The sequence below is a fragment of the Mastomys coucha genome, unplaced genomic scaffold (assembly GCF_008632895.1).
Source record: "Mastomys coucha isolate ucsf_1 unplaced genomic scaffold, UCSF_Mcou_1 pScaffold8, whole genome shotgun sequence".
Lineage (NCBI taxonomy): Eukaryota > Metazoa > Chordata > Mammalia > Rodentia > Muridae > Mastomys > Mastomys coucha.
Genome location: NW_022196914.1, coordinates 78,085,285 through 78,111,720, shown reverse-complemented (window position 1 = coordinate 78,111,720; position 26,436 = coordinate 78,085,285). Strand labels below are relative to the sequence as shown.

The 26,436-nt window shown below is 34.9% G+C and overlaps 1 protein-coding gene and 1 non-coding gene across 2 annotated transcripts in view; both read right to left on the bottom strand.

Moving 5' to 3' along the window:
- The window catches only part of Hcn1 (hyperpolarization activated cyclic nucleotide gated potassium channel 1), a 386,612-nt gene that overhangs the window by 278,201 nt on the left and 81,975 nt on the right, over window positions 1-26,436 (bottom strand). The window lies entirely within an intron of this gene.
- Window positions 21,273-21,423, bottom strand: LOC116084032. The gene has a single exon (XR_004116002.1). It is a non-coding gene; the product is annotated as a small nucleolar RNA U89 (small nucleolar RNA).

Below are 26,436 nucleotides of genomic sequence, written 5' to 3'. Positions count from 1 at the left end.
AGAAATACCCTCACTATCTGCCTTGCAAGTTACATTATCACTTAATACACCATTCCAACCTCTAGCCTATACTTTTAGCCATTACTAAATATGGGTTCAGTGATAGTTAACACCTCCATGTTCACCTCACTACACCTTCTGAACTGTCCTGGTGTTATCTCATTTGTCATTTGGTAAAAATGTTTTTATTGTAAGATTTTTGGCAAGCTTCAAGACATGTATACATAAAGAGTTAGAACATTTTATTGTGTTTCAAAGTTGACGAAATGTAAGATTGTGTGAAGGTAGAGACAGAAAAGTTGTTAGAAGAACTCATTTCAGGATGCAAATAAACAAATACTTGAAATGTGTGTTGTTTGTAGCTAGATTTGGTTTTGAATTTGTTTTTCATATGGATGTCTTGGTTGTGAAAATAACATTTCACCATTGAAATATATGTACTGTTTTGTGAAATCTCTACTGGGAAAACTTACATGTATCTCTATATTTCTTGATTCCTGAATCTATGCCACATTCATCTGTCTCCTCATTTTCTATACCTATAGAGTCTGGATTATTAAACTATGGTAAGTTTTGACATCAGATCATATCAGTTATTAAAGATAAAATTCTGTAGTTTTTAATATGCATTGAAAATAAATTGAAATTAAATGAATCTTAAATGTAAATACAAGATGATGAAGAAGGTGGTAAGTCCAGTTGAGGAACGAACACAATGGAAGTGAATATTTTCCATCTGTTTTGAAATTATCATAGTATATTAGTTTTCAAAGGGAACATAAATATCTTATAGAAAGAAAAAATAATTCCAGCTACTAATTAGGCATTGATTTTTAATTAACACACATATTATTATGTTTCATTTCAATGCTCTTTAGTAAGTTTTAATACATTATATTAAATGTAATTCAAAAATACTCTACTTACTTAGGCATGGATATTTCTTGAGTGAACTTGTAACTTGGAGTGGTTTATAGTTGCTTTATAACATCTTAACTTGTGTAAGAAAATGTGCTATGGCATTGATTGCTATATATATGTATGTGTATATACAATGCATATGTATGCAGCATTTAGTGTATATGTATGTTATATTTTACACACACACATATAAGTGTGTATATATATATACATGCATATATATATATAGTCTCTGTGTATGTATGTGTGCACACATTGGGTAATCTTCAAGGTTACCCAAATCTATTAAGAATAGGGATTTAAAACAACCTAGATAATGTCAATTTAATCATAAGTGAGGAAAAAGAATTATAAGCAGGAAAAAGTGTTTTATTGATTGCTTAGATACCTTCACTAGAAAATAAATAACAGAGAATAGTATTTGACTCACTTTGAATCACAGATGATTTTCATTTTGTATATTTTACTCAAAGTATTTGCCCATTCATATACATTAATATTGTCATTTTAAAATACAGTTTAATAAAATCATTATTTGTTTAATCTTAAAAATGCATAACTAATTTGGAAATAATATGCCTTCACCTGCATCAAGTCCTTGAATCATCAAGAAGACATGTTTTATCTACTCCTAAGTGTTTTCAGAATGCTGACCTTAATAGTCCTCATAGACAGACACATTCAAACAGATAAAGGCAGGGACAGATGGATGAAGACAGAGGCACCCCCTATCACACATGCACACGCACATGCACACACATAGTACAGAGGACACAGTGTGTGACAGTCATCTGAAGAGCTTGCAAGCTTTCCCATCACAACAGCACTTATCCCTGATGGTGAGCCATATTTAGCAAGACAGTAAAGCTGGTAAATGTCTGAAACACCTGGGCAGACTTCCAATGGGAATACCCACCCACTTAGCAGAGACAGGGAACCTCATTTAACCTCACTACTGCCAACCAGATGATGTGGATGAACAAGAGAATCTGTTCTCAGGCTTTCCAGTCTCTATGGTGGGGTAGCTACTTCAGTAATTATCCCCTACTTTCCAGTAATTTGATGTATTGCTGCTCTTCTCTGGACCTGGTACAGAGACACTGGAAAACTCATTAACACTTGCAGACCTCTTAGAAGACCCTTAAGAGTGTTTCGGTGCCAATTTACTCAGTGGTTTCCCACAGCAAGATGAAAGTGCTATCTATCAGACCACCCAAGTGCCTCAAAGTCCTGGTGCTCAGAGGGAAAAAGTGCCCTCTCTTTTCTCTGGTATAACAATCACAACTGCTATTCTTCTCTGCTTTTCGGTTTCTAATATTGCATCAAACTATTAGAATGCAATTAGCTGCTGTATTAATTTCAAGTAAAATGTTGTTTCTGCATCGTCTTTCTCAGAAGAAAGGATGATCAGTTGTACTGCACTGGTGACTGCCAATGGCTAGAGCAGCCACAGGCTATTTCCAAGTCATCTACTGAACAGGAAGAGTGCTGGGTGTAGTTATGGCCCATCAAATTCCATATTTTAGTTTTCTTAGTTGAATTGCAGTTTCACTGAAATGTAAACTGAATAGCTGCTCAAGACAGTTTAACTATAGCATTATTTGATTCTTAGTTGACTAAGTTTCATTTTGGACAATGCCACAAAAGGGCATTCTAGATGTTCATAAATAAGTAAATATAACATAAATCGATCCATTTTCCACACATAAGATTATCTACTCCACCAAACGACAATTCTATTGCAACATTCAGCTGTTCTCTCAACTATAAATAGAAGATCTCTCCTTAAGTGCTCCCAGTCTTACGTTATCTCAAGTATACCATTCTCCTCACCCTGGAATACTTTCTGGATGCCACTGTCACTGATTTCTATTATGACAAAAGAACAGAAACTACATATGAAGCAGAATAAGAGTACACAGACAGGAGTAGAGTGGCCTATAACATAACTGAATTAAAAGCAATCTGAAATTGATCTCTGGGCAGAAGTCTATGTGAAATAAACATGTAGATGTCTTGGTTACTAGAGTTGTGGATGTGTAATGAGTTAGCCCAGGGAAAGCAATGAGAAACAGGAAAACAGGTGATAGAGGAAACGTCGCGATTACTTTCTCACTAATAAACACCAGTAGACTTTGAAATGTGAGTGACTCCGAACTTCTAAAAACTAAAATCCTGAAGCCTTCTGACATCTAAGCTGTCAGGACCAATCATGCGCATGGAGAAATGCAGCCTTCAGCACTGTATAACCATGCCCAGGAGCTTCACTGGGATGCTGGCCAATTTCACAGGGTAATCACACTGATTTATAGGTTAAGAATTAAGTGCCCAAGAACCCTGTGGAGTTTCAATTGCTTAGTCCAATTTTGCTAAAATATGTTTTCGCTTTTGGTTATTCCATATTAAAACTTCAATAAAACATTCCATGCTTTTCAAGATAGACTTAAGGTGTAAATTAGTGGAATAAACATGACTTTGAAACCGTAAGTAGAGCATTCTATTCTGTTCATATGTCTTAAGAATTTTATCAATTTACAACTTTTATTTGCCTTTATATGAAACAAAAAAAGAGCCAACCAGTCTGTTATTATCATTTTAACTTTCTTTGTTTCTTTCTTTATTATTTTTGAAAGGATATCATGTGTCAGGCTTCCAACACACTATGAAGCTGAGAACATTAGAATATGCACTATTATGTTATGTTTTATGAAGTGCTTGGCCTCAAACCCAGGGTTTCATGCACGTTATGCAAGCTCACTACCAGCTGAACTATAGAGTACTCTGTGTTTGACATCTTTTGGACAGTAGTCATGTTTGTCTCTTGAAGTTACTTATATATTTGAATTAGGCAGTACCTGAGAAGAACCCAGCACATAGAGATGATCAAAGAGTTACTTAAGGCATGCTGGCTGCCTCATGCCTATGATTCCAGCACTCAAGAGGTTGATAGGAGAGGATCTCCTAAAGATGAAAGCATGTCTGAGCTACCCAATGAGTTCCAGAGCAGCCTTAGCTACAGAATCAGAGAAAATCATTATAAAGGTACCCTTCATACTAGCTATATGCAAAGGCAGGGCCTAGTACCAGACTTTATTGTGTGAAGAGATTTAATCTGATTTTTCAATTTAAAAGAAACCCAGCTAACTAAAAGGAGGAGTTCAGATAAGTACTCTGTACGCATAGCCATGCAGAGAACATATATATGGCCAGAAGGAAGGCTACACTCTGCTTCTCAGAACATGAGATGAGAACCTGGTGGTACCGGATGAACCTGTGTTTTCTCCCCAGATTGACAGGTGGAGACACTTTTGAAATACTTAACCCTATGTGGAGTGAGGCTGCCTGTGACTAAGAAATGATGCACAAAGTTCCGTGTAGGCTATGCTTTATTTTTTTCCCACAGAACATAGTCCATAATTGACATCAGAATTATATACTGTAGGGAAAGTTGCTGACTGGATGAACAAAATTAAAATAGCTACAAAACTCTCGCATCATCTGAAGTAAATTTAGAAAAGCATTTCAAAGGAGATGAGAAAGAGCTTGGAGAAAAAAATAAGTGTCTGATGTTTCTCCCAAATTAGAAATAAAAACTAATACTTCCATTTGCATGGATGCCAGTTTGGATTTTTTTTTTTAACCTAAGAAAATCTGAGAGTTCATGCAAAACCTCCTGACAAACTAAGGATGGAAACATTAAGCCTAGCCCTTTGAGGCCAAGACTAATTCACAGGCTGTTTATGTGCAGATGGTGCTAGGCAGTGATACACTATCTGAGGAAATGGAGACTGACATTAGGAATTTTAAAATCACTACACGTTTGTGCTGTCAAGCAGCTTCAAGTGCCTGTGATGTCAGAAAGTTCTTAGTCCAAAAATGTAGTGAGGTCACTGAATTCTACTGGTTGGTAACTGAGTAAAGGATTTGTGGTGGTTTAGAGTCTGATGATCAAGGCCACGAGCAAATGGATATGCCATTTGTTAATCCTTCAGGCAGGTTGCACAGTATTCTTTTCTTCTTTTTTCCCCCACTTTTGGAACATTTTTAACAGACTCCATCACAGATGATAACATGAAAAATGTACTCTCTCATCAAGGTCATTCAGGGACAACATACTCACCAGGCACAAGAACGATTGGAACATAACAATTTGTCCAGGCTTTCTTACAATTCATCAGCTTCTGGCATATATAATAAAATAACTAGTCACTATATATTAACTAACTCCACAAAAATAGTAATAGTCTTAGGTACAACATCAAAGTGTTAACCATTCCCCTTTTCTGTTTTCTTCTTCCTACCTTCCGTAACCTGAAGCAACAACTATTGAGCTTGCTATTGAGTCAGTGCTAGGCCCTCTGCATAAATACTGTGGTTGTTTAAATGAGATTTTTGTTGGTCTCCAATGACTAGGACTGTGGATGTCTCTGACTCTGGCTTTCTCATGGGAGCCTTTTCCTCCTCCTGAGTTGCCTCATCCAGTCTTGATACCAAGTTTATGCCTTGTCATATTCCATCTTGTCATGGAATGTTTGGATGATACCTCTGGGAGGCCTGCCCTTTTCTGAAGGGAATCAGAGGAGCCTTGAATTTTGAGGGATAGGAATGTAGAGACCAGGAGGAGGGGAAAAAGGGAGGCTGTGATCAGAATGTATTTTATGAGAGAGGAATAAAGGAAAAGGCAAGAGACAGAGAGACCCATAATTAATCAAGTGTTAAGAACAGTACTTAAAAGAATATTTAAACTTGATATGATAAAAAGGGCTAAATTTCACTGATTTTTTTTATTTTTGCCCCTGTAAAAAACAAGCTTGGTGTTTATTAGAGTAATTTAAAAGAAGCTAGGTAAGTAAGAATTAAAGTCTTAAAGGGTACAGAGGAAATGGGTACAAGGTTGGAAAGGTTACCTTTTTTTTCTATTTTTGTTTTTATAGTTTTAACTAATGAGAATAAAAAGTTACGTACTGGCTGAGCAATGGTGACACACGCCTTTAATCCCAGCACTTGGAAGGCAAAAACAGGCAGATGTCTGAGTTAGAGGCCAGCCTGTTCTACAGAGTGAGTTCCAGGATAGCCAGGGCTACATAGAGAAACCCTGACTCAAAAAAAAAAAGTTACAAACTGAGTGTGCCCCTGCAGTGTAAATAGTGGACAAAGACTCACACTGGCTAGTCTGATTTGGACTTTGGGTAACGGATAGCACATTCGTATTCTGACTTACCTTATCATAATGAATATACTTTCCTTCTATTAGTTAGAAAAAAAAAATCCAAAGAAGAATTTCACCCTTGTGTAGATAAGTACTTGCTAGACTCTTTTTCAATAAGAAATAGTTTTTAAGAAGGCTCATATGATAGACTCCAATGGCATTCCAGCAAGGCAAGCCCATGTGTAATCTCTAGATGTGCAGTCAGAGGTGGGTGTGTTGTAGATTCTGTCATTATCCAGGAGCCTATGAGTCTCACATGTAAATTCAGTACTTAGAGAATGATAATTCAAATAAACTCTTATTTAATACCAATTTCCTTACAGTGATGCAATTATGGGAAATCATTTTATGTTACAAAATTGTATAAGTTTGAAGTAAATCAGATCTTTGCAATAGCCCAAGACGTGTTGCAATAGCCAAAGAAAACATGGGTTTTTCTTTTTCTTTTCTTTTCTTTTTTTTTTTTTTTTTTTTTTTTTTTTTTTTTTTTTTTTTTTTTTTTTTTGGTACATAGATTTAGGATATCTGTTTTGGTTTAATTTTTAAAAAAAAACTGGCTGAACTACAGTAACTTAATTACAGCATTCATGAATTCTAACTACGGAGTTGGTTTTTGTAAGTTTAGAGGAACTAAAGCAGTTTGTAAAAATACACTTATTTTTTCTAGACATAAAATGAGAAAGAAAGAATAAGCTATACTATAGATGACTAGAGTCCTTCATAAATTCATATATTGCATTCTTAAACCCTAGTATCACAAAATGCAACTGGGTTTAAGATATTTAAAAAAAAATGTAACCAGGTTCAAATGGAACCATTAAGGGGACTAAAGAGGCGGCTGAATGGTTAAAGTTCTTGTCTTGAAAACACGAAGACCAAAGGTCAAATCTCCAGCACACATAAGGCACAGTGGTCCACCTGTAATACCAGCACTCAGAAAACAGAGGCAATATCCCTAGAACGAGCTTTGCAATTAGAGTAGCAGTATTTAGCATCTTCCAGATGAGCAAGAGACTTGCCTCAGTAAATCAAAGAAAACATCCAGTTTTATCCTCTGGCCTCCACATGTACATGCACCACATATGTCTGCCCACAAATAGTCAAACACACATAACCACACTCACAAACACCACATATACACATTTAAAAATGAAACCATCAGGAATGGCTTTAATCTAATATCTAGTATTCTATAAGATGAGGACATTTGGACACCTAATGAGAAAACACAGGTATGCATGAAGCTAAATGGTTAATGACACAGAGAGACAGGGGCTGCCTGAAAGTCAAGGACAGAGAACCCAACCCAGAACTAAGTTTGCAAATACTTAAGCTATCAGAGTCAAAAAACAGGAGAGTGCCAACTGTTTTAAGGTATTTGGTTCATACCACTTTGTCAAAAAAGCAACACCAACACAAATACACAATTTTCTATTTCTTTTCCTCTGTAACAGCTAATATTTTAATTTCCTAATTGAATATGCATTTGACTTCTGACTGTGAAAAAATGCTAGTTACTCTTTATTTCTGTTGTCATTAAGATACGATATTTACTTATACATTTAAAAATTTCAGAATCCATTGTCAAAAAGATCACTTTGCATTTCTTTATTAAATCACTGTCAAATTACATATATACATATGTAATTTATATTTGTAAATATATATATACATATATATGTATATAATTTTGAAACACTAACAGAAAAGGTTGGTTATTAATGATCAGATTTTATTTCTGTTCTCATTAATCAATGAAAGCATAAATGGTGTTTAAGCTACATATTTCTAAAAGCAAACTGTCTATGTAACATCAACAAAATTATTTGGCTTCGTTGTCAAAAATAATTAAAAACCCCTCTAGTGGAGAAAACAGTCAGTGGAGAAAACAGTCAAAGTAAATGTTAATACACAAGGACTTCGAAACTTGACTTGGCCTAGAGAGATAGCTCAGAGATAGAGATGAGATAGCTCATCAGAGACCAACAATACAGGGTAGTTCTCAACCATCCTTAACCCAAGATCCAAGTTATATAATATCCTCTTCTGGTATCCATAGGCACAAGCATGCAAGCAGGCTCACACAAACATACACATATACAGAAGAAAAATTAATTATCTTAAACAAACAAAAAATATCACTTGGGTCCATTTCACATATTGACCGTATTTATTCCATCTAATTTTATAGACTGAATATGGTGGTGACCCTACTTCATATGCTTTGGATACTTCTGGAATGCTGAAAAAAATAACCTATAATATTGTAGATAATCATTTCAGAGTAAATTGTTGTAGCTGCTGACATAATATGAATCCATTTGCTGTTTTAATATTGGCAAAGGTAATTTTTCTGAACAAAATTATCTATCTTCTCAATTGTCTAACCAATTACATAGTACTACATAGTATTCTGCTTGTTTGGTTGTTTTATTTTTTTTTTTTGAGACAGGGTTTCTCTCTGCTGTCCTAGAACTCATTCTGCAAACTAGACTGCCCTCAGACTCACAGATATCCCCCTGCTGCTGCTTCTCAAATGCTGAGATTGAAGGAATGTGTCAGTACACCCAGCATCCAATTACATACATTAAAATCTACAATGGTCACTGTATCAATCACTTAAAAAAAAAGATGTCATAATGTTATCAACTATGCTTTTTAAGTCATAAATCCCTACCCAGTGATTAAAACAGAATAAGGTAACTTACCTAGAAAGACTATTTCAGACTGATGTAATCTAACTTCTTCCAACGCTTACAGATGAAAATTGGATAAGAGTGTATATTTGTATATCATCTAGGATTTTAAATTTAATATTTATTCCATACTCTCTCTACAGAAGGTTTTAAATGGACCTTAAACATAGCATTAGTTTTGTGGCATTTTTTCATAAGAGAATATCAGATATATGGCTTCCTGTATGCAATTTATAGCAGAAAGCCTTGTCTAGAAAGGCTGCACTGCCAGCAAAACCATTAAAGTTATAATCAATTGTGGACTGTCACGCTCCAAGAAATATCCTAAAGCAAAACGAAACCTTGCCAGATATTGAAAACATTATCCACTATGCAATCTAAAATGTGACTACTTGTTTGACATACTTCCCATATTAGTTCTTGCTTGAAGCTACAAAGCTAAGCATTTTTATAGAAAATAAGTGGCTTTGGATTATCGTTTTGATCAGTGCAATAAATACAGTGTTTGTTATTGAACAGTTTTTCTCTTTTCTAAAATTGTTTTCACAGTGTGTCTGCACATTAAAGAAAGTAGAGTATTAAGACTATTACTGCCACACAATTATTTCCCTCCATGTGTAGCTTCAGTTTCTACATTTTAGCTATTTATGGTCAAGCAGTAACTGTAGCCAATTTGGGTTTGAAAATATTAAATGGGAAAATCCAGAAATATGTCATTTTAATGATAAATTTCTAGATGTTTTCAATAACATGATAAAATCATTTCATTCTGGCTTGCTTTAAGCATACTATGACATAATCCATTCTCTTTGTCTATGTCATGGTTATGTCAAAAAACTATAGTTTATCTCGTTTCATGTCATATTTCAGTGCCTATGCTAAAAGGTAGTGGTAACAGACTAACACTGGTAGAATAGAGTAGTCATGATAACACAATAATGCAATCTCATTCCTGTGCTTTACAGTATTACTGAACAACATATGGTTTGCTGTGACTACAAGCATCTAATTGACAACAGAGATGGTTGCTACCTCAGTATCGAGTGGGAACCATAGAGAGCAGACTAGAAAAGTTATTGTTTTGAACGTGAAATGTCCCTGGAAGGCTTGTGTGTTTGATCACATACACTTGAGCTGGTCTTGCTGTTTGTGGACGTAGAATCTCTCCACAGTATTTGGATCATTGCATGCATGCTTTGAGGTTTTATACACTTATCCCTATTCTCTGCTCCACCCTGCAGGTGTGATGTGGCCTGATGTCCTGTGTGCTTTCTGCTGTGTGGAGTCTCCAGCCGATAAATCTTCCCATTGTGATGTACAGTATTGCCTAAAGCTATAAGCACAAAACAAATCCTTTTTCCCTTAATTTTCTCTTTATGGGGCATTTTGTAACAACTTCGAAAGATGATCACTATCTATCTGATGGTGGCCTTGGAACATACTTCTTACAGATGAAGATCATTATTATGGTAAAAATAAAAATACCCGTATAGTTTGAAATGATTGTTGCAAAATTTGTAGCATATATAATTCATATTAACACAGGAAGACTTTCTTAGAGCAGAAGGTAGTTTTGTTTGATTCTGTTTAGTCCACAATCACCCTGCATGAACCAAAATTTTGGTATTATGATGATGGTCTTTGAGTTCAAGATTTTAAGATGTGTTTTCTTGGGTTTGAGAATTAGTGATTTGTAACAAATTTACTATCAATATGATAAGGAAGACTAGTTGTACAACCACACACCTACACAGCACACATACTGTGACTCATTTCTTTGTCTTCCTCATCTTCTCTAGGAATCTGTTATGTCAGGGGGACATGCCAATTCCATACTCTGTTAATAGAGAAATATTATCCCTTCTCTTTTGGACACTCAGACAGTGTGTTCTGTGGTCTTAGGTTTTGAAAAAGGATTATTTTATAAATTCTTAAATTTAAAATATTGGTGATGATTCCTTTCTCTTAACTAATGTACTCAGAGTAACATTCTATTGCCATTAGTTTGATAGTTATTATATAAATGAAAACCAAGAAATGAGTGATTATTTTTAGGTAAGGTTTTATTCCAGATTCATAAGAATGAGCTTATATAATACAATATGTAATTACACATACATGTAATATAGAAATCAAAATACACATGCAATACAATAACCAACACATAATAGCTCAATGTGAATATAGTATTAAACCTTTCAGTTTATATAAATAATATATATAGTTTATATAAATAATATATATATTTTAGTTTTGCCTAAAATGGCTGAACATTTTTTGTTGTTATTGGGACTGAATACATGAAACAGGACATACGAAAAATCATGCTAAGTCACATCCTCAAGCCCCAGAAGTATAAATATGTATCATCTGGCCACATCACACCTGCAGGGTGGAGCAGAGAGTAGGGATAAGTGTATAAAACCTCAAAGCATGCATGCAATGATCCAAATACTGTGGAGAGATTCTACGTCCACAAACAGCAAGACCAGCTCAAGTGCATGTGTTCAAACACAAAAGCCTTCCAGGGACATTACTAATATACATACTTTCAAGTATGTATACTACTTGAAAGTTCTTTCCTGCCTTTTATTTTCTATTTGTTCTTCATACCATTTAGATCCACAATTTACTACATATACACACAAACACACACACGCACACACATACATGTGTGTATACATATACATACATATATGATTTAAGTTTTAAATATATATGTATGCATATATATATACATGTATATATATATATATTATATGTATATATGATTTAAATTTTTAAGTTACTGGTACCAGGAAACTAGGTCTCAGCAAGTAAGAGATTATTGTTATTTGAAATTAATGTATTATTTGATCTTGATTGTTCATAAGAAGATAAGGCAAAATATTAATTTTGAACCATTTATCTAGACCAAAACTTTCTAAAGAATCAAGACAAACATAATGGTTGACAAATAGTTGAATGAATGGAAAACTCCAGGAAAATATTCTTTGAAATAGTAATTTATAAAAAGGGTTGTGGAAGTCATGTTCAGAATATCATACCAAAAAAAAAAAATTTAAGTCTCAATACTTTTCTGAGAGATTGAACCAAATGTACTTCCTCACCAAATGGAATTAACAGCACTATTTTTCTCACTTTATATATCACTCAGAAGATATGTAGCTCATACCTGTCTAAGGAAGTACAGAGAGCTAATGGCGAAGCAAAGAGTCCAAGATGGGCAGTGTGGTAGTCAGTACACATTCTGGCCGTTCTGCCAGATTTGTTATCATTCAATTTTCCAGTAAGCGACATTTAAGTCTGTGATCTTAACACATGCAAAGGGTTCTATTCATAGGTAGTGGTAGTGTAAGAAATTATGGAGCAAGCCCTATAGGTGACAAGCATCTATTAACTACAGTTCTGTGTTCTGCTGATAAATGATTCCTCAAAGTATATGAATAATACAGGCAGTGAAATTATATTTCATATGCCCACAGAGGCTAAATATATCAACTGCCTCAAAAATGACACATTTGAGCCAATGGGTTCTCTGTTGCTTAGGACAGGCAAAAATAAATGTAAACTAACAAATTTCTGGAATATTTTCAGACTGGCTGAAGGATCAATAAGACCAAAACTGAAATCACGGCTTCAAATTTCAAAATAATGATTTCCATATCTATTCCAAGAATAAGAAAAGAACACTGTTTGCAGATTACCCCAAGTCTGCATTTACACAATATCTACTTTCATTAAGTTACAAGTTATCAATTGAAACCATTTTGCTGGTAGGTGATCGAGAAATGAGAGTCTGCCATGCCTCAAAAACAGGGAAACATTATTTGCTTTACTAAATTTACATAGACATTTTAGAAAGTATCTATGTTGTACTTTTCATGTCTAATGCTTAAGGAAAAAAATACTGAAAATTAGGATAAAGGACTGGGAAAAGGGTAACAAGTAGACTTTAAAAAATAAAAGTAGTAAATAAATAAATAAATTGATAGATAAAAGATTGTGAGCTATGTACAAATAAAATAAATATTTGCCTCCCTGGTTTTTGTTTCTTATTGTACAATACGGAATCTAAATAAAGAAACTCCATGGAAGGATGTGTAAAATGGGTATTTCTAATTTAATTGGATGTAAAATGTAAAAAATAAATAAATTAAAAATAATAACAAAAGACTGTTGCTACAGCTTATTGGTTGTGTGACTGCCTAGTATACTGGATAGTTTTAGGTCAAATTGGCATTTGAGAAGAGGAAGATCATTTGAGAAAATGCCCCCACCAGATTTGCTTTAGACAATCCCATCAGACAATTGTTTTGATTAATGATTGATGTGAGTGTGCCAAAACACAGGAAGTGGCATTGTCCTGGGGCAGGTAGTCCTGAGCTATACAACAGAGCAGGCTGAGCAAACCATGAGGATCAAGACTTTAAGCAGTATTCCTCCCTGCCTTGGCTTCCTCAATGATGGACTGTGATTGCAACAGGAAACCCAATAAATCCTTTCATACTCACATTGCTTCTGGTCAACTGTTTTCTCATAGCAATAGAACCCTAACAATGTATATAGTATGTCCAAGTCTTTGGGTTTGATTCATAGAAATGTATCGACCAATAGATATGTAATGAATAGATTAGATTTGATTAGATTGAAGATAGATAGATAGATAGATAGATAGATAGATAGATAGATAGATAGATGACAAATGATACAGATGGTAGGAAGGCAGATAGACAGGCAGATAACAAGTAATAACAAAAGGTAGAAAACATTTCATGGAAAACAATCATATTCTAGTAGAAAGTCATATGTTAAGAAGGAGAAATGTTCTAAGAAATGCAAGTTGAGGCCATTTTGTCATTATGTGAAAGTAACAGAGTCGCTTAATGACTTAGGTGAGCTAAAATGGCTAAGATATAACAGGGCAATCTGATATTAGGAGATCACTATAGTATGGTATCTGTTGCTGAATAGAAGAACCCGGGACATAGGAAGCCAGGGCTATTTTTAAGAAGTGTAAATAATCTTAGTGGAAATTCAGCTAAGAAAAAGATCTTCCCCCAAAATGTGAATTTACATAAAAGAACTTTCTAGACTCCACAGTCTCAGCCAAAAATTTGACTTAAATCCAGCCAGAAAAGCAGACCATCTACTAAGGTCTGTCTTAGGAATAAAGCAGGATGAATGGGAGTGCTTTCTGTGCAAGCATGAGAATCTGAGTTCAAATCAATGGCACTCAAGTAAAAGTACTGGCAAGATTTTACAGAGCTCTTCTGAGAGCAGAGACAGGCTGATCCCTGGAGTTTTCTGGCCAACCAGTTAGAAAAACTGCAAGATTCAGAAGAGTGAGAGACTCTCTTACAACTGCACCCTAGGGAGTTCCCAGAGACTAAGCCACCAAGCAAAGACCATACCTGGACTGGTCCAAAGACCTGGGCACACATATACGAGAGGACTATGTAGCAGAGTACTGACTGGTGTGTCTGGCCCCAGTGGGAGAGGATGAGCCTAATTTTTAAAGACTTGATATCCAAGGAAAGGGTGTTTCCTGAAGGCACTCTTTCAGAGGCGAATTGGAGGGAGGATGAGATGAAGAACTCTGGGAGGGGGAACCGAGAAGGGGTCAACATTTGGGATGTAAATAAAAAAATAGTCAATTAAAAAATAAAAGACATTATTTAAAACAGCACTAAAGCTATTGATTAGTAAACTTTCAAAGTTTTATCTTTAAAATAAGGAACGACAAAGAATATTTCCATAATCTTCTCTGTTTGCTATGGTGTATGACTGGGTAGTCTAAGCAATAATATTAAAATAAATAATTAAAGAGGGCAAGTGATGCCCTTAGCTGAAGTTACAGGGGGTTGTTGTAAGCTGTCATGTGGGTGACAGGAATTAAATCCATGTCTTCTAGAAAAGTTTTAAAGTTTTATCTTTAAAATAAGGAACAACAGAGAATATTTCCATCATCTTCTCTATTTGCTATAGTTTATGATTGTCTAGTCTGAACAATAATATTAAAATAAATAACTGAAGAGGGCAAGTGATGCCCTCAGCTGAAGTTACAAAGGGTTGTTGTAAGTTGCCATGTGGGTGACAGGAATTAAATCCATGTCCAGTAAATATTCAAAAGGTGATACTAAAATGGTACTATTTAAAAGTATTGAAGTTTTCTGAATTTAGAAATAGATCTAACAAAAGTTATTTACAAATAGTACTTAAAAAGTATAAAATTATGTTTATTACAGATCAGCAAGATACTAAGAAACATATAGCCATGTTCATGGCTAATACAATTTAATACTAAATTAAATCAAATTTCTCCCAGTGCACCTTAGGATCCACTGAAATTTTGATTAAATCTCTATGTGATGGTGTGTGTATTTCTATATATGATGGAGAAAATAAAATGTTTTCAGACCAATAGAATCAGGGGAGAAATTATAATTTGGCAACTCAAATATATTTATTAATATAGGTTACGTTGCAGCATTTCCTCTGTCCAATCACATTAGGGCAGTGACAGTCCTGTGACTGAACAGGAATAGAGAAGTGGAGCTAGAAGTTGAGGGGGAAAAAGGGCAGAGAGCAAGAAGGGGCAGAGCTTCTTTGTAATGGAAGCAGAGGAAGACTCGCATGGTTATAACTACCAGGCTAAGGTTTTTACAAGGTTAGATTGAGTCAAAAACATTGTCTTTATCATTTGTCATTGAAATTTTTGTATTGGCATCATCTAATCGTGATCTTATTGTTAAATCATTGGCATCTTTTAATTGTGATCTTATTATTATATAAACCTGATTAGATAATTAAGTCTTAAGAGTCATGCTTTACCAGGTTCTAGGCGCTAGATGAATGATGGTGGGGGTGTGTAAATAGTTGCATGTGAGTGGGATTTTGCTGCTAGCTGGGAGAAAATATCAAGAACCCACCAGGACATAGTGTTGTGGCCGGACAGTAATGGCATTAGAACATGCTTCGGCGGGAGTATTTGCTGGGTGGATTCATTTTTTAAATATTCCTACAACATAAAGAAAATATCTAATAAAAAAATTAAAAGAAAAAAAGATTAGTACTAGCTTATCTACAGACAAGGCAATGGGAGAAAAAAACATAAATTTTGCCTATTTAAAATTGTATGTGTCATATGAAAGTTAATTTAATATAAAATTACATGTCTCTCAGGCAATATATTTTGAATTGAAAAATAAAAATTAATGCTTGATCATGTGAGTAGAAAAGATCTTTAGAAAACTGTCATCATAATGGATAATATCAATAAATTCTATACATGAATGAAAAATTAAATGACTGCAAAAAAAGGTACATAGTCAATCTACTAACCAGATAAAGACCATTTATGAAATATTTTCAACTTTCTAATTACAGTTTTTCATAATGTTTAATTTCAATGTAAGATCAAAAAAACAAGGGCAAAGACATTACAAAACTTGAAGCCATAGTCAGAAATATGCATAACCTTTTTGGTAATCAGAGACACAGAAAATCTAAGCCAAAGAAACGAACAAGTTCTAGTGAAAGCGAAGTAAATATTGAAAGACTGTAAAATATATGTAAGACAAGATGAAAGAACAGTATGTTTCCCACCTGGTGATAAAATAATAGTCTCAATACCTTAGAAGCTTTTCTCTGGATAACAATGCAGACACAGAGATCCCTGTTTATAATCTCATCCCATGAAGGAGTGAGGGGGGTGAAACTTGTCAGGATATATTTGATAAGAAAAGACTCCATTTTCAGTTAAAAAAATATTAATAGCAAAAGCAGACAGAGGGAGAGATGACAACACTTGGTGCTCTTCAGAGGACCTGATTTCTAGTCTAGTGACATGCTAGATGTCTCACAACTCCCCGTAACTCCAGTTCCACCAGCAGATACTGAGACTCTCTTGTGTTCTCTGTAGTCACTGTTATGAGGCATACATAGCAATAAAAACTAAAACTAAAATTAAAAATGGAAAAGATAACCAGAGTGATCCAAATGTGGATTTTTCTGCTTTTGATTTGTTTTATGAAATGTTTAAATCCAGAATAACTTCAGTGTGGTTTCGTTTCAGTTAGGATAAATCTAATCACCAAAAGAAATAAATAAGCACATTGTAAAATTGTCTTTCAGTTTCTATAGCAGCCATGATCTACACACACACACACACACACACACACACACACACACACACACACACACACACCTACAATACAATGTGAAAACTGGTATGTGAATATATTTGGTAAACATGATAGAGGCCTTGTATACACTGTACTCTTTTTCCAGGGAATAGAAAGATTAGTGAAGCTTTACAGCTCGGTAGAGCTGGTGATTGCTCCTCTTCTTTGGCAGCTTGTATAGCATCCTGTGATTCTATGAGAGCCAGTCCTCCAGAATGGGGCTTCTAGGTAAGTTTCAACTCATCCAAGTCACAATTAATGGACTAGCAAACTATCTACAATGACACCATACTGGCACTTGTCTCCTGAGAGCAACCAACAGATGTCTATTTTGACTGATGGCTTACTCAGTAGGAGGGAATTGCACCTGACAGTGTAAACCTAATCAACTATCCCAGGCTGGAAAGATGCTAGAACCAAGGGAAAACTCTACTACTGCCTCTTCACTAACCCAATATAATTTTCACTGGATTCTCCATACTCATACCCACAGATGAGGGTAGCTCTCCCCACTCATCACAGAAACTTCTCTTTGCAACAGATAAAGGCTACCACAGACATCCACAGCCTGTCAACAGGCAGAGAATAAGCAACTACAGTGTGTCTAATCCTAACTGATATATCTGGAGAGTAGTCCCTGCATCTAAGGCTCAGGACAATAAATAGAAGAGATGGGGATATTATGAGAGCCACAGGCCCCAAACACCTGCTGTTAGATAGTGTCCTTTACATATGACAGGGAAACTCACGAAATTTCAAGAACAAAATTAAAATACAGACACATCCAGTTGGCATGCCAGCAGGAAATGAAGAAGTTCAACATGCACCTCCCTCACTAGAGGAAGAGCTAAAAGAGCGAAAGATGACCAAGGGCTGATGAGAAAGGGCTTATCAGTTTCTTGAAGATTCTGCAAGGCTATTCAATCCCACATGGTCAGCTCAGGGAGTAGGGTGTGTATGTGTGTGTGTCTCTGTGTGTGTGTGTGTGTGTGTGTGTGTGTGTGTGTCCGTGTGTTTATATACATAATAAAAATTGAAGAAAAGATAACGTCTTTGTTAGGGTTTATTGCTGTGAAGAGACACCATGGCCATGGCAGCTCTTATAAAGGAAAGCATTTAACTGGAGCTACCTTACATTTCAGAGGTTTAGTTTCAGGAGTCTTTTTCTTTTCTTCTTTTTTTTTTTCTTTTTTTCTTTCTTTCTTTTTTTGATATTTTCTTTATTTGCATTTCAAATGTTTTCCCCTTTCCAAGTCTCCCCTTCAGAAACCCCCTCTTGCATCCCCCTTCCCCTGCCTCTTTATGAGGGTGCTCCCCCACCTACCCACCTAACCCTCTCCCATCCTCCCACCCTGGCATTCCCCTATTCTGTGGCATAGAACACCTTCCACCAAGGGCCTCTCCTCCCACTGATGTTCAACAAGGCATTCTCTGCCACATATGCACCCAGCACCATAGGTCCCTCCATGTGTATTGTTTGGTTGCTGGCCCAGTCCCTGGGAGCTCCAGGGTGGTCTAGCCTGTTAACACTGTTACTTTCTTCATGGGGCTGCAAAACTCCTCAGCTCCTTCAGTTCCTTCTCCAACCAGAATCTGTTTTTTTTCCTATGTGTGTCCCAGGAATTGAATTCAGAATGTCAGTCTTGGTGGCAGAAGTGTGCACCCTTTAAGCCATCCCACTAGTTCAAATTTAAATGTTCTGAATATTTTTTACCTACTATGTTTATATTAATAAAATTAATTTGACACAAGTAAGAAGTATACATCCATTAAACAATCACAACGAAGTTTGGAATAATTAGATTAATCTTTAAGACTGATTTTCTGTAAAATAACCTAAAAATAAATTATGTTTTCTTTTTAAATGCTGGGTTTATTTGGAGTTTTCTAGTTATAATAAGATATAATATGGTAATAGAAGATTTTAAAAGATTTTAAATAATTAGGTGTGTTTTTTTCTTCTATAATTTTTAATTTTAACCAAGAAATAAACATTTAGTTTCCTCAATCTGGACATTTTCAATCACTTGCAACATGAATGATCTCAGAATGTATATATAGTTCTACCTCAGGAGAATGCCATGAGAGAGATATTCAAAGATGGTTGTTTAAAAAATTTAGTGAACTGGAAGCCTAGGGCAACCATCTTTGCCAAAACTTTTCTATTTTAGCATAAGAGATGAAATAACTTGGACAGTCAATTTTAAACCATGAATTATTGGGGAGAAGCAATCTTCTGGGAGACAGATCTTAATATAGAGCAGAGCCTTTCAGGCCTGGGCATGATCCTGACCTCCTTGAGAAGCTGCAAGAACTCACAGGCTTCGAATGAATGTTTGCTCGTACAGGTAAATGTTTGCAAACAAATGTTTCAGGACTTAGGGGATATTTGAAGCCTAATGTATAGTTTAAAAATTTCTGACATGAGGAATAAAAAAAACTTCCATTACACTGTCAGGGGCAGTACCTGATCTTCTAATATATACTGAAATACTATTTCTGGAAACTTGATTTAATTTTCTCAGCCTCTGTCCTTTACATAGAATATTTTTTCATTGGAAGCTCCTGTATTCTCTAGTAAATTATTGGTGATTGTGAATATATTCCCCATTTTCATAGCAACTATTATTTGTATTATGGATATGACTTTTAGCCTTTAAAAATGTTCTTTCTCTGCTCCACTGAGCATGAAGCGTCTTCAGAGCAGAGAGGCTGCAGCAAGACAGTTTCCACAGTCATTGTCTGTCAGAAAGAACAACACAGGCATGGCAGCCAGCACATTAGTAGTTGGAGAACTTTATTTTCTTGTTTTGAAATTTAACTGTTCTTATGTAATTCTGTATATTATTGTATAAAGGCAATATTTCCTGCGACCTATTTGTGAGTGACATGCTACTGACTGTGTCAGTTATGTTTGGTTTTTTTGTGTCCTTGTCTTTCTTTGGATTGTTGTCCTTTAATCACTTTTATAGACACATGATAACCCTGGAAGTACAGAGATCCGTGTGCCCAGGTCAACAGGTACCTGTCAATGCTAACTTCAATGGCAACAATCATCTCTCCTGATTGTATAATGTTATTTCATTGTTTTCATAAAGGTTGATTGTAATAGATATTGTAAAACAGGCTCCTGATTTCATGGATTCTGAGTGTTTCAGAGAAACAAGAGAAAAATATTAGGAACAAGTGGCAATGAAGTGCTGAGAATGAGAGAAATAGTCTTCCCCAGGAAAAAGAAAAACAAAATAGAAAACAAAGAAACAAACAAACAAAAAAACCAATAGGTTATCCATACCAAAGGGTCAGCCTTGAAAGCCTGTATATAAATACAGAATGGGTGGTTATATTTAGGAATATATAGGTACATACCTCTACATATATCCATCTAACAACAATTAAAAAATAGGCCATGAGTTTGGTCAAGAGCCAGAAGGAATAAATGGGAAGATTTTTAGGGAAGAAATGGAATGAGGTACACTATATTATATTATATTTTCAAAAACAAAAGATACAACTTAAAAAATAAGAAAAATATTCTCTTTTAAAAATAAAAATATTATCTTTTAAATATAAAAATATGAAAAATTCAACATTTTCATATTAGTGTGATTAACAGTGTATGGAAACCAGACTATTCTAGAAAATCTATATTGCATTGAAAGCTACTAGTTCAAGTGTAGAAAAAAATGGTTACTGTGAAAATATATTCAATAATGCTTTTAAAACTTCAACTTCACAGTTTTATCCTTCCTATGTAAAGTAGATTGGAAAAAATTGATGTCCCGTGACAGACTTGTTTCTGTCTTTTTCTTGTGGCTAGGCACTTACTAGCAATGACATCAATAATCAGAAATCCTTAAAAAAAAAAATTCATGCTCCGTCATCACAGTGCTCTATCTTACTACCTGAACGTGCAGATGAATAAAAGCTCTGTGTTTCGTTCCTATTCTGAATGAATTCCTCTGCTTTATTCATATTAGATAGAAGTAGCCATCTTCAAATTTCATAGGCAAATATGAATATACATGAATAAAATCAGCATAAATGTTCTTGAAAAAGGAGAATATTTGCAATATGAATGTTTTAATATAATTTACAAATCTACTTTTAGTGCCAGGTGCTAACAATCGTTAGGTTCACTCCCTAACCATGCCAGAACTCAGTAATGATGCAAAAATGAGAGGCAGAATTTGAAACAAACCACTTCTCCCATTGACAGTAGCCATAGGTGTAGTGTTACTTCTGTCTTTTTTTTTTCTACCCCTTGTGGGCCTCCCTACAGGATGCCCACTGCCAGTACTGTGGTGGCAGCTGACACAAAGGCAAGGCCAGCAGTGCTGTTGATCTGGCCTTACAGCAGGGATACTTCTGTCTTCTTGATAGTGATAAACCCTTCAAATCTACAAATCTCTCAGTTACCCAGGGTCTGATTGACCCGTGAATCATCCCTCTTTTGTCTGCTTTTCTCCACTGATATCTCTTCTTGCCCTGTTTCCTTAAACACTCACTGAATGAGCTGGAATGAAGGAAGAGAGCCCACAGCCGTGAAGGCTGGCATGTGAATTCAGTGCTGCCTACTTCTGCAGTGCTCCCTTATTTTTGGAATTGCAGTTTTCTGTTTTTACATGTCCGTGTTACACACTCTACATTATCTTGCCCACACTTCCTAAAACTTATCTCCACGGAGGATGTATAAACCTTCATTTATAAGAGTATTTGCATTTCCTCTTTTAGCCTTTTTATTTATATATATAAATAAATATAACCTTTGAAACAATGTCTTGTTGCATAGACTAGGCTGACCATCAAATCTAAATCCTTCTGCCTTGTCCAAGTCATGATTCTCCTGCCTCAGCCTAAAAGTACAGGCATATACTACCATATCCAGCTTATTTATTTATAATATTTTAGAGAAAAGCATCCACCATTTTTGTGGGAAATAATAGTTAGCAATGCTATTCTAAAATGAAGTCAAATTGCATTTTAAAATGCAAATTTCTTCTTCATAGTCAACAAAGTCATCAAGGCAGAATAAGTTACCACGTGCAGAACTTGTACTAAGTGGACTAGAGCATAGTGTCTTTCTACTTTTCCAAATATTCCTCACTTACTTCCTTCTTCCCTCAAGAGAGTAATACCACGATAGAAGTAGGACATGGAGAATTTAATGGATTCTCTAAGCTCAAGTGGCAAATAGTTGCACACAAGTTTCAGAGTGACATTCAGGGTTTCTGAGTTACTATATCTACACATAGTTAACAATATAGAAGAGAATGGAGTTTATATGATAAATAGAATAGGGATGGCAAGAGCTACTGTGGCTTGTAATATACACACCATTCTGTTGTAACTGGTTTTTCTAAAACTACAATAGCTTTTATTTACCATTGTCATGAGACCAACTTTCCGAAAGTGGGATTTCCTTCTCTGGGTTCCCACAGTAGCTTTGCATATGTGAAGGTCGGGATGAAGTTCATAGAATATTTTTAATGCACTTTCTCAAATACATTTAAAATGCCTGTTGGTTATTTTGTTGGGTATTTTCTGTGGTATTTTGGCATCCGCTGCATGCTTTACAACTTAAAGTTCCTTTTATTATTGTAGGAGTCTAATTTCAAAGTACAACATCCAGAGAATTGGACATTTGTTCTTACGAGGCAATCCTAATTTCAAAATTTGTCAATTGGCTCGCTTTGGGTGGAAACTGAATATTCACTAGTACAGCATGGCATAGGCTTGAAACCCACAGAGAGGGCTAAAATAGAAGAAGTCAATTTTATTAATTTCATTTTAGTTTTCCAAAGCTGGAAATTTTCTCCATGCTTTCAATTTCATTTGCTCTTCGAAATAAGGGAAGATTCCATATACTTGAACTGGTAAGTTTCCAAGTTAAAGTCCATCATTTCTTCTCACTGGACTTTAACCTTTTCCATCAAATGCACAATGTGAATATTAATGAGCACATTTTATGAACTCAGTAGCTGAGTTCATAAGACAATCATATTTATATTAACTGTTTAACGAAGGTCATCACCATTAATACTTGTTGTAATCTTGATGCAATGAAGTTATACTTGAGGAGAAATAAGTGAATAAGTGACTTTCAGGAGCTAGCACTTAACCTTTATTCTTATGCCCATCATTATATGTCTTGCTCTGGTCATTTGATGTCTACTTCAAAACAAAAAAACAAGGACAAATCAATTTGTGGAAAATTTTCATCACTTAATTAAAAGAAAGATTTAATTTGATTTAATTTAATTTAATTGTAAAATTCCAGATTGAATTGTATTGCATTGAAGATTCCCACAGCATTAATTCATCAATTAACAGAATTCTGAGCAATATCCATTGACATAATGTTGTGTGCTTAAGAAATAAAGCTGTATCAATTATAGTCTAGATGTAATCTAATTAGAAAATATAGCTTTTACTTAAGATGATTAAACCCATGCAGACTGAATATAATAAGTTTGGAATAAATTACTTTTCCCTATTTTTAGTTTACTGTGGATTCTGCTTTGAGCACTGATTGACAGGATATATGTGGTTTTAAATTTCATCCCTTTCTTGTACTAGGAAAGTTCCATCAACTTGACACAACTAGAGTCAGGAATCAGAATTTTCTGTTCAGAAAATACTCCCATCAGATTGGTCTACAAGTATCACTGTAAGGCATCTTCTTGATTAATTTTTTATGTGGGTCATGCCCCTGCCACCGGCCAGGTAGTCCCTAATTGTATAAAAAAAATGGTCTGAGCAAGGTGTTTTTGAGGAATAAGAAAGCAGGCAGTGCTGCTACATGGCTTCTGCGTCAGTTCCTATCCTGCATTTCTTCAATGATGGAGTAGGAACCAACAGATCCAAGATGAAATAAATGCCTACATCCTCAAGTTACTTTTAGTCACAGTATTTTATCACAGTATAGAGACCCTAACTAAGATGTCTTTTTAGAGATCTTGATTGCATGCAATGTTTCTATGGTGAAGGTTTGCAAAACTACTTACAGTGAAATAGTTCCTCCATTCTAAATACCAAAATCATTTTTCCAAAATTTTGGTCACCATGTAATCTAAATTACAAAAAGGTCTTTTGGACATTTAAAGAGGACTAATTAATGTGAATTCATGGAGTTATAAAGTATGTAAGGAAATATAACCAAAAGTTTGATACTGCTTTTTGTTTTGTTTTGTTTTTTGTTTGTTTGTTTGGTTGGTTGGTTGGTTGGGTTTTTGTGGGTTTTTTTTTTTTTTTTTTTTTTTTTTTTTTTTTTTTTTGGTAATGTTTCAAGAAATGAAGATGGTACTTTTTCTGCAAGGAATGTATAGCCAATTATTAGCAGCTTGCATTTGCATTGAAACATTGTAATTCACAGGACAGAATAAAAGATGACTAATTCTCAGGCAAATGCTACACTTTAGCATCCAGAGTTACAGGGAATATTGTGAGGCACATGGAATGGTCAAAATCAGGAAAATCAAGAAATTTTAAGAATGTCATTATAAATTCTGGTTAAAAAAGAAAGCTAGATATATCAGCTATTTTAATGGCTTTAGAATGCATGCTTCTCTTGCAAATGTTGGTAACTCAATCAAATGAGGAGAAGATTAAAATTGAATAGCCAAAATAACAATAAACACTGGCATAATTGATTGATGATGATGAAAAATATTATGCCTTGATCACAAAATTCAAGATTAAATTAAAAAATTTTGTCTCACAAGTAAATTAAATATAACAAACAAATAAGCATATTTTAAGTGAAATATATCAGTTAACTCCACTTTCCTTCAGCTTTGAGTGAAAATTATAGTAACTAATCAATGTAACACATGGAAATATCTCAAAATATCACCCACTCTACTCTTCCCAATCATGTATGTTTTAAGAACTCAATAGTTTTCTTCTTCTTCTTCTTGTTCTTCTTGTTCTTGTTCTTGTTCTTGTTCTTGTTCTTGTTCTTGTTCTTGTTCTTGTTCTTCTTCTTCTTCTTCTTCTTCTTCTTCTTCTTCTTCTTCTTCTTCTTCTTCTTCTTCTTCTTCCTCCTCCTCCTCCTCCTCCTCCTCCTCCTCCTCTTCCTCCTACTCCTTCTTCTCCTCCTTCTTACCCCCCATCTTCTTCTTCTTCTTCCAGGTATTTAAGAGTACATGAAAACAGTGTCACTTGTTGTAATAAATAAGGGTAAATTTAATGGACAAGTGTACATTTATACTAGTAAGAAGCTAATAAGTCAAATTAAATAATCACTGAATTGTATTATATATTTTAAAGAAATGTCTGACTTTGGAAGGCTTTATAGCCTCTGTACACCTGCCCATTGATCATAGTGATTTGGGAAGTTCAAACAACCTAGTGGTCTCTGATTTTTAATGAAAGTTAAAAATTAACCACTTAACCAGACTTACATTTAGGTCAGAAAGTGATTTTTATGAACACAGTTCTATGTACCCAATAAAAATTTTAGAAGTTTAGCTCTGCTTCTGTTGTGTTCCTCTATCTTCCATGATCAGACCTCAAGACAGAGAAAGAGAGATAAACTGGGGATAACATGCTCGCTGTTTTAAGTCAGCACAAAAATAAACTTCTTCGTTTTACTCTTACACCGTTAGCAAGAACTCTGCCCTGTCACTATGTTCTCTTTCTATAAGATGGTCTCAAAAAACTGATACGTCCTTGGGAGAATTGAAATAATTCTGTCAGTCTTAATTTCTGCATTTTTAAAACTGGAAGCCATTCTGTTTTGCAGTAATTTGTGAAAGTTACTTTTTAAAAATGTATTTTAACAAATTTAGGGGAAACATTTTTAAGTTGTAAACATTCTGAAAGGAGTTTCAGTATTAGTGGGTATACTTGTTTTAATTTTTGTTTTCTGCAAGTGTGAGCACATGCTACACAGAGCAGTGAACTGGAGTAAGTGCATTCTAAGAAGAGTATGTTGTCTTTCACCCATCCCAGTCTGTTTCTTAGTCTGAGCATCTATACAGTATTGAATATCTGATATCCTAGTTGTCTCCTGCAAGTCACAACAATGAAGAAAACAAAGAATATCTTTAGCAGTACACAAGAGGAGACAGAACTCAAATGGGGAATTAAGATATAGTAATTTTTTATAAGGGTAAAAAAAAGCAGATTATACTCTTAAATTTTTAGTCTATGATAAAAAAAAAAAAATAAGTCCCACCCTTACCTAAGGAGCTATTTGCATTGAAAGCAAATGGGAGAGGGAGAGTCAGTTTTCCTTAAGGGTATGGCCTCTGGTGAGCTGACTAAGTTGCAGTGGAATGTCACACATCCAAGAATAGATGGGCAACATCAACTGTACTTGATGGTTTAACACAAGATGGGACAAATGTTGGGTATATAGAGAAAAAGAGGTAGTAGTATTAAGTAGGATTAAGTATTGAATATGATCCAAATATGTAGT